Here is a 12469-nt window from a genome sequence, read left to right on the forward strand (position 1 = left end):
GAGCAAAATGGAGGCACTTGATAAATTTATGAAAATATACAGTATTATACTACTGAAAAAAGCAACACGGTGGAATCCACAACACGTCTTGAAAGTTTTGCATAGTACAGGAAAGGAAAACAGTAGTGAGAAAAGTATATAGAATCCAGATTAAGTATCAGTTAGTTCATTATAAGTGAGAAGAACGATAGGCAAAAACATATCTGTGACTGAAGTTGTCACTTTTAACAGGACATTTTGGTTCACAGGAGCTCTTAGTGTGAAGTCAATTGCGCGGATATAAACGGGAAAGACTGGAATTTCTTTGAGTCAAAAGAGGAAAATCTATCACAAATGTATATAAGAAGTGTGGGAAAGGGGAGGGAAAGTGTTCAAAGAACTCTAAAATTAATGAGATCATTTCCAGAAAAGTGCAGGATTGAACAAGAACCCCCAAAGACTAGAATGAATGGATTGATGAAGAAAATAGTCATATTTTGGAGATCAAGAAATACAGGGCTAAAACCAGATTTGACAAAAGTAAAACAAAGTTGGATTTTAAAAAGATTATTAAAACATGTTTTCGAGATGTCTTACCGTGACTTATGACGACAGCCTACTCCATGATCCTCAGCTTCGTGCCCCAAGCTGGCTGCTGGGTCTTTGAGGCCCAGGACCTGAGGGAGGCGGCGGCCGGGCCCAGGGGAGCTCTGGGGGGCGTTTTCGAAGCCTCCCGGCCCAGTGGGGCTCGCGGTTCGGTTTTGCTTGGCCAGCTTGGTTTTCGTGACCCAAGCAAAAGCTTTTCCCTTACCTGGATCGGAGGCTCTGCAGCGGCAATCCTCCAGGTGCCTTGCGGTGAAGCGAGGCGGGAGCAGCGGCACCGGCGGAGCGCGGCCGCCCCGGTCCGGCCCCAAGCCGGGGAGAGAAAACCCAACGAGAGCTTCCAGCCCGGCTCTCCGCCTGCCGTAGCTGCCGTGGAGAGGAGCTCGACGCCAGAGAACCACCAGGTCCTTGCTTCTTGCTGGAGCTGCTCCGTGGAAGCTGCGCTCCCCTCAGAGAGAAAGCCCGCGCCGTGTCGCGCCACGGGGCAGCGAGGGGGACTCCGTCAGCATTTGCCCCGCTCCCCGGGACCTTTTGGGTCTGTGCTCCTCTGTGTGTGCGGGGCGAGGGGTGAGTTCTGACGGCTCCGTGTCTGGCAGTTCGCTTTTCTTCCTTGCCTTGGGGTTTTTGGTTTGTTTTTTCCACTTTCCTCTATTAGTATTCATTTTCTGTTGGTGGAGGGGAGTTGTTGAAACTCTTTAGAGGAGACTACTCATGGCATAGCGTCCTCTCTTATGTTTGTCTCAAAACTGAGACACAAGTATATTTTAATCTACATGGAATAAAAAGAGAATGAAATCTGGGACATTATCAAATAGAAAATTAGCAAATCATTCAGAGAGAACTAAATTATCTTCAAAAGTAAAATACTGGGATTTATAAAACGAGGCAATATTTTCTTGGTGACAGGTAAAAAGAATTTACATCAAGAACTGAATACAAGATCTGGAGGAAATGGTAGAGATGGAGAAGGACCAGCTATAAATACCAGAAGGTGCACACCAAGACAGTGAAGAAAAGGCAGATGTTGTTGTAGAGCTCGTCCAGCAAGGTAATTCCAACAGAAAAATATTCATACTATTGGAAAAGATTGATGGGCTCTCACTTGGGAAGCCATGTACAGTCTGAGTCCCCCACAAAGGAAGGAGGGGGCTGGAGAGCTGCAGAGGGCATAGAAGGGAGTGAAGATTAGTAGTAGAAAAGTGCTGGACAGGCTTAGACACAGGGGAGACAGACAGTATTATATAGACATTAAAAATGCCTCAGAAGTGTGAATACTAGAGGCAGAAGAACAAACAACTATGTTTCAACTAGTTATATATAAATCAACCCTGAAAATTAGAAGTGGGTTTCTAATCATTAAACATGGCAAAGTTTGCAGCAGTCCTCAAAAAAGAGCAGTGAAATAATTGCAGAAATTGTCCAAGTCTGAAGTTTGCAGCAACTGAAAGGTTTTATATTTTGCCAAGTAATTGTCAATTTTTTGGTTTAGCTTATCTCACGATATATATATTTAACCTTTTATGAGTAGTGACTCAAAAATTAAGCTTTTCATCTTCTGAGACTCCTTTTCAGGCCCTGCAGTCAGACATTTATTCATTAAACTCTGTGATGCATTAGAGCTACTTGTCTGCTTTAGGGTATCATGAACCCAAACATTCACGGTGGGGTTGTTTACAGTGCCGGCCCTGAATACACATGCAGGAATTACCAGGTGGTTACATTGTTTTAGGTGTGACAGATCTATGGCCTGGTATTCCTGGTTTATTATCTGTTTATTTTAAAACACCTGATTTAGTGCTGGGGGAGTAGACTCCTCCGAAGCAATAAGCATCTGTTGCTGTTGTTACTCTGAGCATTTGCAGCCCATAATGTTCTTGTCCCCTTTGGTAGCCGAAGATAAACAAGGGAACAGCACACAAGTGTCAGTGTGGGGGGACCTGGGTGAGGAGGGGATAGTGTGTGACTACAGAATTAGGTCAGAATTTTCTTCCCAAAAACATCTTTTCCATGGAAGTTCACCTATAAATAATATGAAAATTGGAATTTAAACGACAGTCTAGTATCAAAAAATTTATTTCAAAATGCATGAATTAGTGAATTAGTTTTGCATAAGTATATTCCTAAGAAAACCCCAAGCAGCCCTCCCTATAAACCAGGAGTGAATATTGCAATGTTTTGGTCAATGCTTTCTCATCTGCAGTCAGATTTCCACTCAGTTCAGGCTATTTCCTTTCAGCCTTTAAGTTTGAAAAGATTGGGAGTGGTTATATTTACATCTGGTAATTGGTATTCCATGGATAGGAAAGGTGGGCTTGTTCGTGCTCCTTATTGCCACAGTCCCCCATCACATTTTACTGTGAGCCCTTATTTTCAGGTACCTTTGTATCTTCAAAATGCATGTGACCTTCCCTCCTTCCCCTACCACTGTCTCCTTTTAGATAAATTTTTCCTGCTATTTCAGCTAAAATAGCCATTTTCTGAAACTGAATTAGGGAAAAATTCTTATTACCCATGCTAATAAAATCACATAAGCATTTAATCCAAATGATCTCATATCCTCTGTATGGTGGAGCAGAGGCTTGAGATCAGAGGAGCAATCTTTTCCTGGGATGAGTTCTTTCCATCTCTGTGAAATTTGCCTATCAAGTCACTCGTCTCTGAAAAATCCCATTTTAGGGCATTTACTAGAAACATATGGATTTTGGTAGCTGAAGTCTCTGGAAATGCCCTGGGCACTAAACCTTCTCCAGAAGTAGAGCTTCTGAGTGAACTGTTGCTGTTAGCATCCTTCCCCACTGCAGTTGGTTTTCCTGCAGGGATTGGGACCGTAGAGACCAAGACTGACCTTGGCTGTTCATGCTGTCACCAGTTCCTGACTACAGGACTGAACCATTCAGGGTCTAATTTTGATAGCATTGGATACCTTTCTTTTTTTAATTCTATTTTTCTTCTGCAAAGTGTTTCTAGGGAAAGGAAGGAGGAGAACAAAAGAGTATTGTCTTCCTTCTTTTTTTTTTTTTTAAGGAAATGAATTTCCTGTACCATGCTAATCAAAATGTTGAACATTATAGAAGAACTTGGAATGACTAGAAAAGAAATGGTGCCCTTTCAGGAGGCACAAGGCCTTTTATTCAGCCCTCTGTTCAGCTATAGAGTGAGGGTAGGTAATTAAATAGTGACTAGGTGCTCACTTACCCCACAGGACACACGCATGAAAATACTGCTGCATTCAGAGCACCTTCAGTGTGCACCTCTTCACGTTCCACAGCTATGACATCTTTGTATGATGTTGTGCCATGACAAATGGGAAGATAACCTCACTTTTCTGCTCATTCATTTTTCTTGTCTTCACCCAAATTATTAAACAGAAAGTGATAAACACAGCAATTTTAGCATTCCATGAAACTACCATTTTTTCTTACTCCATCTTTCTTAGGAGGATATATCTCAAGCTCCAGTTTCTTTATACATGTGGAAAGAATGCAAAGCATAAACCCTTCTGAATCATATTTTCTAAGCCATTTTGTCATCTTCGTTGTTCTCATCTGCTTGGTTTTCAATTTGTCTTTTTAAAATGTCATGTCTCAAACTGAATCAAGTCAGTCGTGCTGCTGAAGCCTGAGCATTGCTGAGCAGAGCAGAAGGATTATTGTGCTGGTTTGACACATACTGTTATTGTTAATATAATCAAGTGTAGCATTTTTCCTTTTTCAGTGTAAGCATCTTACAGGTGAATCTCAAGCAGTTTATGATTTAACTTCTAATAACTGTTTCTGTCTTTGTAGGAGTGTTCCTTGGCCCACATTTCTCATAAGTATTTGCTCTGGGTTCAGTATTCACTAGCATTGCAATTTTTTGGACTGTAACAAAAATATATATTTGTTAAAGAGTACATACAAGAGGCATGAGGCAATGGAAGGCTAAGACAAAATGACTCTGTGGCAGCGACTATGCAGGGAATATCACAGAATCACAGGACTTTTTTGTGGCAGCCCAGCAATCCAAAGATATTTTTTTCCTTGTCGTTTAACGACTCTGAAGTACCTTGATTGTCATGGCGAATACAGCCAGCCACGACTGCTGCATTTGAATCACCCTGACACACTACAGGAAAGCTCAGTGCTACTGCTCTTAATTCAGGGGAGATGAACACAGCAGTGGTGACATCTGAAACAGAAGGGACAGTAGGCACTTCATGGTAGAGTGCAAAAATGTGCTCCCAAGATGTCACAGCTGCAGATACCACCTCCTGAGGGTGGAAATGGATGTGGAAATCAGCAGCTGAAATAAATTGAAACTACTGCTCTAGATCACTTTACTTTTTCACTGCCAAACGTTCTGCCTTCTTAATATATGAGTTCTACAGATGCCATAGTCCATTTTCTGTTTTCTCTCCTGTGACCACATTGACCACATCTTCCCAGAGGGGAAAAAAATGCTAGAGCTCTTCAAGTCCCTGTTACCTCTCAGCTCAGATTATATACAATTTTAGAAGTTTCTCCACAGATGAGAGGAAAAAAAAAATCAATCTTTTCTGAGCTCTTCAAAGTGGTAGATTAAGAGTGTGTGCTTGGCAGGGGAAGGTAATGAGACAGTGCTCAGATGTTAAAAATATCAGATCAGAAATATGAGATAACCAGTTATTGACTGCTGCTAATGAAAAAAAGCCTAATATTGACTTGGAGATCAACCGTGTTAGAGAAACATGTTACCTGGAATAAAACAGAATTAGTGCATGGGTCCAGCTGTAAAACACGCTGAGCAGTTCCCATTGTGTGGCAATTCTGCAGTAGCTCTGCTGTGGGCTCAGTAATTCCCACACCAGGAATGTTTTTGTATGGGCTAAATGTGGCCACATACGGGAGCAGTGGAGAACAACTACTAGACTTCAAATTCCCTCCCTGATTTATCCCATCGTGGCTTCCATCTGCAGACAATCTGGTCTCATTCCTTATGCCTCATCTGTGCAATCTGCTTCTGCAAGAGAAGTCAAGAGAAGGATGAGAGCAGGTCAAAATCTCAGAATGTGGATGATTTCTGTGAGAGTTGTGGGCACTGAGCACCTGCAGGATTGAGCCTCAAGGCACTTACTTTTCCTTCACATTCAGACAAGTTTTCAGTTCCTGAAATGAGACCGAATACTGCATAAAAATGGACGCTCAGGGTTCCTGTTGCTGTAATTCTGTTAGGGAAAATGGCTGGAATATGGGGGAAGCCAAATGTTGCATTAACACATTAAGTAGTCCTAGCACTATCCAGCTTCCCTTACTTTTCATTGCAAAAGTAATGAGCAGTACTTCTGCAGTTTTCAGCATTGTGGAATGAATGGTAAGACATCCACTAAATTCTCCACTGGACCATTTTCCCTGGGTGAAAATCAGGATAATGATTTTGGCAGAGGAGGAGAATTCTTGAGAGCAAAAGCTCTGCCTCGTGGTGTGCTCAGCTTGATTCCAGTAGGGCAGAAAGTGCATGTGGACTGGGAGAAAGGGCAAGGATGGGGGATTTGACAGCTGGTTTGGGTTCTGTTGTACACAGACATGCAGCACAGTGGAGTTTTGACCTCTGCAACCACAAGAGAAGCCTGGGGAAGTCATGGAAATTCAGCTGAATTGTTCTGAAATACATGCAAAAAAATATCTAATTATTTATTACAAATGCCCAGCCACTGGATTACATGTGCCAGAGCCTGTGGTCAGTGATGGGAGGGTAAACACTGCTGTGGGAGAAGGGGTAATAGATTTCCATCTGAACTGATTACAGAGTTACTATACACAAAAGCCCAGATTAAGGTTTTGTAATTTTAGGTGTGGCATGCCCAGTCAAAATTCTGCCATGTGATTGCAGATAAAATTGTATGATAAAGACAAAAAAAAAAAAAAAAGAAAAAAAAGAAGTCTTTGTAAATGGATCTATTTTGATAAGAGTGCAGTTATCCTGATTTTGGTTATGTTAGCCATTTAAACCTCCAGTTTTTGATGGAATTCCATGTAATGTCAATAAACACCCAATGGCAGTTAGGAGGTTCTGAGCCTGGATATATGTTTTCAAATGCAGATATGATGAAATACACTATAAAATAGAAATACTTTCTCTGTCAGTAAAACTGAAGTTGCATATAGTGACAATTTGAGCTACAAATTATGAGTGGAATTGTTTTTTTAGTTTATGATTTAAATAAATCTTTCACCATTGCGTTCTGTGTACTTTGAGGAGGGATTATAAAGAAGTAGGAGAAAGTTACAAAATAGAAATTGATAAAAGGCTTATTTAGTGTTTGGGAGTCCTGCCTAAGCAGCTAAAAAAGTCTTTGGAACAGAACCAATCTTTGTGAAAGCTTTATTGATTACACAGAGAAAAGTCCATTTTAAACACTTTCATAGCCCTGTGTTGCCTGAGGAAGCAAAATCTATTACAGTTAGATTATGAACTTTTTGTTTATGAACTCAGCTCTCTTAGTGGACAGCAGGAAGAAACTAGCAGTATTATTTCTTCTGTCTATAAAGCAGAGTTATTACAAAGCCCGTATTTTTCCCATGTGTCTCCTGCTGCTCTTTTCAAACCATACATAGTGTGAGGTGGTTTGGCACATGCTCCAGCTGGAGCTGGAATGGCTGGCTCCTGGAAAGGCTGGCTCCTGGAAAGGCTGGCTCCTGGAATGGCTGGCTCCTGGAAAGGCTGGCTCCTGGAATGGCTGGCTCCTGGAATGGCTGGCTCCTGGAATGGCTGGCTCCTGGAATGGCTTTCCAGGTCAGGGAGCTTCTCAGGTCCCCACACGTCCGCTGGGTAAGATCTGGGCTGTACTGCCTCATTAGTGTTTGTGTAATTGCTCCAGTTGCTCCAGGCATTTTTCAGGCTCTGTGTTGTTGTGTTGTGTTAGGAGAATGACTCAGATCTATCCGTGGTTAAATAAGCTGTGAAATAAGCTGCCCAAACAACTCTCACTCATCAGGGTGATAGTGCTGCTTTACACAAAGAATTTCCACCTCTCTTTGACCTAAGGAAAGGTCTAAGCCAGAAAGATGAGAGAGAAAAGAGTGATGACTTTCCTTTCCCTTTACTAAAGAAGGGTGAATGGTAGGCTGCAGTCGAGGAGAGCCTGGATTTGGAAGGTGCAAGTAATCTCCACCTCCCGGGAGAAGAACAGAAGCTGCCAGAGGGGTAGGAAGAGAGGAGAGAAGGGCCCCGTGAGGCTCAAAAGACAGCGGGGTCTCTGTCAGCTGAAGCCAGCAGTGGCTGCAAACCCGTGAGCTCTGCGGGTCGGCTCTGCCTGTGGTGTCTGAGACTGCGGCCAGTGGGACTGAACTAATTCCTGGAGAGCAGGAAAGGGGGATTTTGGGTACTCTATGTGGTCATATATTTCTTCTGGCCTCAGTGATGGGGCTGACATTTGGCATCTCACTGAGGGTGAAATGATGTGACCTGCTTGTTCCAGTGCCGTGTCTTTTATCAGTTTCTGCTCATACCATCAACCCAGCTGAAATTGGTACCTGTAAGTTCTTCAAGTCTCAGGAACTGTGAAGTTGATTACATTGACTCTGAACCAGCATCTTCAAACACTTCTCCCTGTCCCCTCCATTCCCCCAAAGCTCAAAGCATGTAGAGAAAAGGGTAAAAATGATAAAATGCCTAACTTACTTCCACCTAAATCTTTCCTTGGAGCTTACAGTTCTTTTCCCTCCAACTGACCCTGACTTCTGACTGTGAGAAGCAGACTGTGCTGTGCACAGCATGTTTTCTCTCTCCTCTTGTAATACCTTGCCAGCCTGACAAGTTTTAATGACTCCTTGGATTTTTTTTTTTTTAAGCAACAAAATAGCAAAGGATGTGAGAAGCATTTCTTGCCTGTAGTATCAAAAGTTAGAGCCTGCTGATTTGGACAATAGCACCAGGTAGCTGCACTTTTATCATTGATTTGTGTCTCATAGTAGATGTGGATAAACACAGAAATACTGGGGAAATGCCTCAAAGCATTCACAGTTCTATTCTCTTTTACTCAGCTTCTCTTTTCAGTATAATTCTGAATGAAAGCTTTAGCAGAAGAGTTCTGGCAGATTGTCAGGCATTCAAGTAGATTAAACTTCTTTCTTAGGATGAGCATTGTAGGAAAGGTTTGCTGGAGAATTAGAAAATAATTCAATGAAATGATAGAATTCTTATAAAATGAACAAACTCCCTACATTTAAGATCTAAGCATACCAGCTTTAATTTCTGTTAGCTGTGATCTTGCAGGGTTCTTATTACAGTTTTACAGATATGCTTAAAATATAAACCATAAAACTTTCCAAAAATAGCGTGTTAGGATTCTTCAGCACTTTTCTCTGTACAAGTGGTAGTCAAAATCAATCAAAATGTTTGCTCTTGATATGAGCAATAAGGGTTTGCAAAAATTGCTGCAAGTGTAGCAAAATGTATGATTGGGTGAGTGGGAACTGGTTTTTCCTCAAAATGGCTTTATTTTGATATGTTTTTACCAGTAAAGACTCAGTGATGAATGTGCACTGGTATCTGAAAGCAGTTTAGAAGAAATTCCAGATCTTCTGTAGTAGGCAATATGGGAGTCATTGATTTTTAGGGAAAGATCAGTCCTGATTTCAATGAATTAGACTTCTCAATTATTAAAAAAAAAAAACAAAACCAACCAAACATACATACAATTGTGTCCCACCAAATGGGTGTGTTTGATTTCTGCTACAGGAGTCTTTGGTGAAACTTAATTTTATTAAGCTGTGTTTCCTTTAAAGGTGTTTTACCCCAGTTTAGAACTCATCAAGTGCTTCATAGCTGCTGAAACAGTGGTCTGTGATTAAATAAGGGCCTCTAAATAAATGTTTGTGATCTTTAAACAAATTACCTTAATTCGAGGTTTCTGTCTGACAACAGCTGATGTATCAGTGTTGTCTAAAACTGTGCTGCCTGAAAGGAGGGATGGTATTGACAAGCTTTAGGTTGGTCTCTTTGGTTTTACTGAATTCTAATTAAAAAAGAATTGGAGTCCTCTGAAGCAGTCAGTGGGAAGGAGGATGGTATCAGTGAAAAATCGTGCAGGTAATTTACAAATATGTGTACCAATACCAGCCAGACATTTTCAGTGCAAACCAGCTTTAGCAGGCAAGGTTAGTCAAATTTAATTAATTTGCCTTCATGTATCTTTTGGCACATTGTTAATCTGATTCTTAGGTTTACACAGGCTGTAACAACCAGACGAGAAACACAGCTCTGTGAACGGATGCTGTGGGCTAAAGACAGCTTTGAACATCAGGTGTGTGCTGACAGGGAGTTAGAATGGCTCAAATTCCTTCTCTGAGCCTTTCCTGCTTCCCCTGTGTTTATGGACAGAAAGAAAGCAGTTTTGGGAAAAAAAGCATCTCCCTTCCTTCAAAAGTGAGAAGGGAGATACTGGCCTGGAATATCAAAAATGGGCAGAAAGTGGTTTTACCCATACTTTCTGCTCCTTGGAACTCAGTCACCTCATTCATGTAACTACATGCATTAATCACAAGGTTTTGCCCCAAAAGTGTGGGAGCAGAACGTGGCATTCCCTAGAGCCACTCAGTGCAGCAGAACTGATTCAGCTGCAGGTTCTGTGCAGCTGTGAACTTGAGACTTTGGTGATTAAAGAACCAGTGTCCTGAGCACTTTCTATCTTCTTTATATCCATTTTTTTCTAGAAATGCTCTAAGGTAATTACTCTCAGCTAGTATTTTTTGTTCTATTTGTAATATTAAGACTCCAGGGTAGAGTTTGGTGTAGTAAGTAAGCAATGGCATGTATGCTGTGATTAAAAAAGTCCCACCAGATTCCAGAGATGAAGAGCAGCGATGTAAATAGTAGGGTAGAAGGAAAAATTGGTTCTCCATTTCTCTCTGAAAGTTTACTTAGCTTTTTGTCTGGGCAGACTTTTGATAGACTGTAGCCATGGAACTGTAAAAATAGAACTTACCTTTACCTGCCTCTATTACCAGCAATGTGTGGTCAAGGCTTGCTTGCCCCTGTCACCTACCATATCACCTCTCTAAATTACTATCGATACAGAGCAGTCTAGATCTTGCAACTGAGTATAAAGTTCAAGTAGCCATGCCAGTTTATGTAAATGCTTAGAAAATAATTTCAAAATTAAGTACTTGCCTCATTAGTCTGATCTGCAGGAAATGGACAATTATCAATTGTAAATAAAATACTTTAAATACAGATTAATTAGTTCCATTTGTGGAGCATTAGCTAAATATGGTTCTGCTGTTACAAAAATCATGCTAAGATAGCCATAATACATTTAGCTAGATAAGCTAAATGTTTCAGCTTCCCTTTTAAATGGGCACCTTTATACCTCATCTCTGATCCCTTTGAGGCTGGACTTAGCATCTTTATTCACAGTATCATTTCCTTACTATATCATTGTTTACTGCAGGAATTCATGAGGCCACTGGTGTCTTCAAGACACCTTAATCTCATACAGTTTATTAACATTTCAAAAGATCTTCCTTGGAGTTACAGATAACATCATCGGTGGGAGAGAAATCTGATTTTTTTGGTATTAAGTTTGTTGTTCGCTCTGCTCCGAAGCAGTAACAGCTCTGAACCAACAGCTTGGTGTCCAAATTTTAACTTTAATGATTCATTTAGAGCATCAAAAATGAACTCCTTGAATTAGCATTGTCAGAACTGACATCCTTGTGCAAAACTTCGGACAAAGTTATTACGGGTGCTATTGGTGTGAAGAGGGAAAAGGTGATCAGTCAGAGATTGAGCCAAAGGAGGCACCTCAGTGAAAACTGGATGGGGAATGAGACAGGTTCTGCACAGGAAGAGTTAAAAGAACAGCCAGGTCATGGGCAGAGTAAGAAGCAAAGGGTGAGATGAGAGAAGTGAGGCTAGCAGAAGCATGAAAAGAAGTATGAATAAGGAGAAAAATGTTAAGGGTGACTGACGGGTCAGGGGCTGTGGAAATCTGGTAATGGATCAGAGCCTGGAAAGGAGAAGGTCACTGCAGACTGTCAAGAGGAGTTTCTGTTAACAGCTGGATTTTGGCTCCCGTGCAGGGGAAGGGGCCTCAGGCAGAGTGTGTAAACAAGGACTGAGCTGCGAGCTGAGAGGGGGAAGAGCGGCGTTCAGTGGTGGCTGGGCGGAGGCTGCGGCCCCGGTCTGTGCATCCAGAAGGGCCGGTGGGAGCCCGCGGGGCGGCCAGGGGCCGCAGCTCTACGGAGAAAAGCTGGTTCTGGTGTCGCAGTTCATCTTCCACTGGATCTAACCCGAACAGAGCAAGGCCTTCACAGCCAGGTTACAGAGTATGGCTGGAGGAGTACAGGGGCAGGGGGCTCAGCAGTTTGCTTTAGTGCCCAGGAGACACTGCCATTACCAGCTTCAGTTCCACCCTCAAGGCAAGATGATGCACAGAATATGATTATTTTAGAGGAAGGGTTTGGGGCTTTAAATCGTTGGGTCCTGTAATCCATGGACATACATTTTCTGTAAGGGTTATGAATATATTAAGTGCATTTAATGACAAAAATCATTTGACTCTGAAGGAATGGCTAGGATAATGTGCCAGTATTTCTGTATGAAACAGGTTTTTCTCTTTCAAATTAATACCTGAGGTACTGTGAAAATAATGGTTTTTTCTTGTTGCTTCTTAGTGATAGATTTTTTTTTTGGTGGTGGTTTCAGATATCAAACTAGATTTATGGAGAATTGTCATTATTCTCCTTCATTATCTGGATTTTTTTAATGAAGGTTCTAGGTGGTAAGAACTCTACCATATCTGCACAACCAGATCACATGAATCTCTAACGGGTTTTTTATATATATTTTAGTAACGTGATTAGAGAAGTAAAATGCCAGAGTTATATTTGTCCTTTTAGAAGACACTCGATACTAAAAGAAAGCCATC

At 41.5% G+C, this 12469-nt stretch overlaps 1 long non-coding RNA gene across 2 annotated transcripts in view; it reads left to right on the forward strand.

Annotated features, from left to right (window-relative positions):
* Positions 1-12469, forward strand: part of LOC116444633 — a 76518-nt gene that overhangs the window by 31798 nt on the left and 32251 nt on the right. Inside the window, exons 1-2 of one of the 2 annotated variants that reach the window (XR_004240414.1) lie at positions 670-1149; positions 1489-1630. This is a non-coding gene — a long non-coding RNA (uncharacterized LOC116444633). Of the gene's footprint in view, positions 1-669; positions 1150-1488; positions 1631-12469 lie in introns of those variants that run through there. The other variant, XR_004240415.1, reaches the window with a different exon arrangement.

This window comes from Corvus moneduloides, chromosome 5 (genome assembly GCF_009650955.1).
Source record: "Corvus moneduloides isolate bCorMon1 chromosome 5, bCorMon1.pri, whole genome shotgun sequence".
Lineage (NCBI taxonomy): Eukaryota > Metazoa > Chordata > Aves > Passeriformes > Corvidae > Corvus > Corvus moneduloides.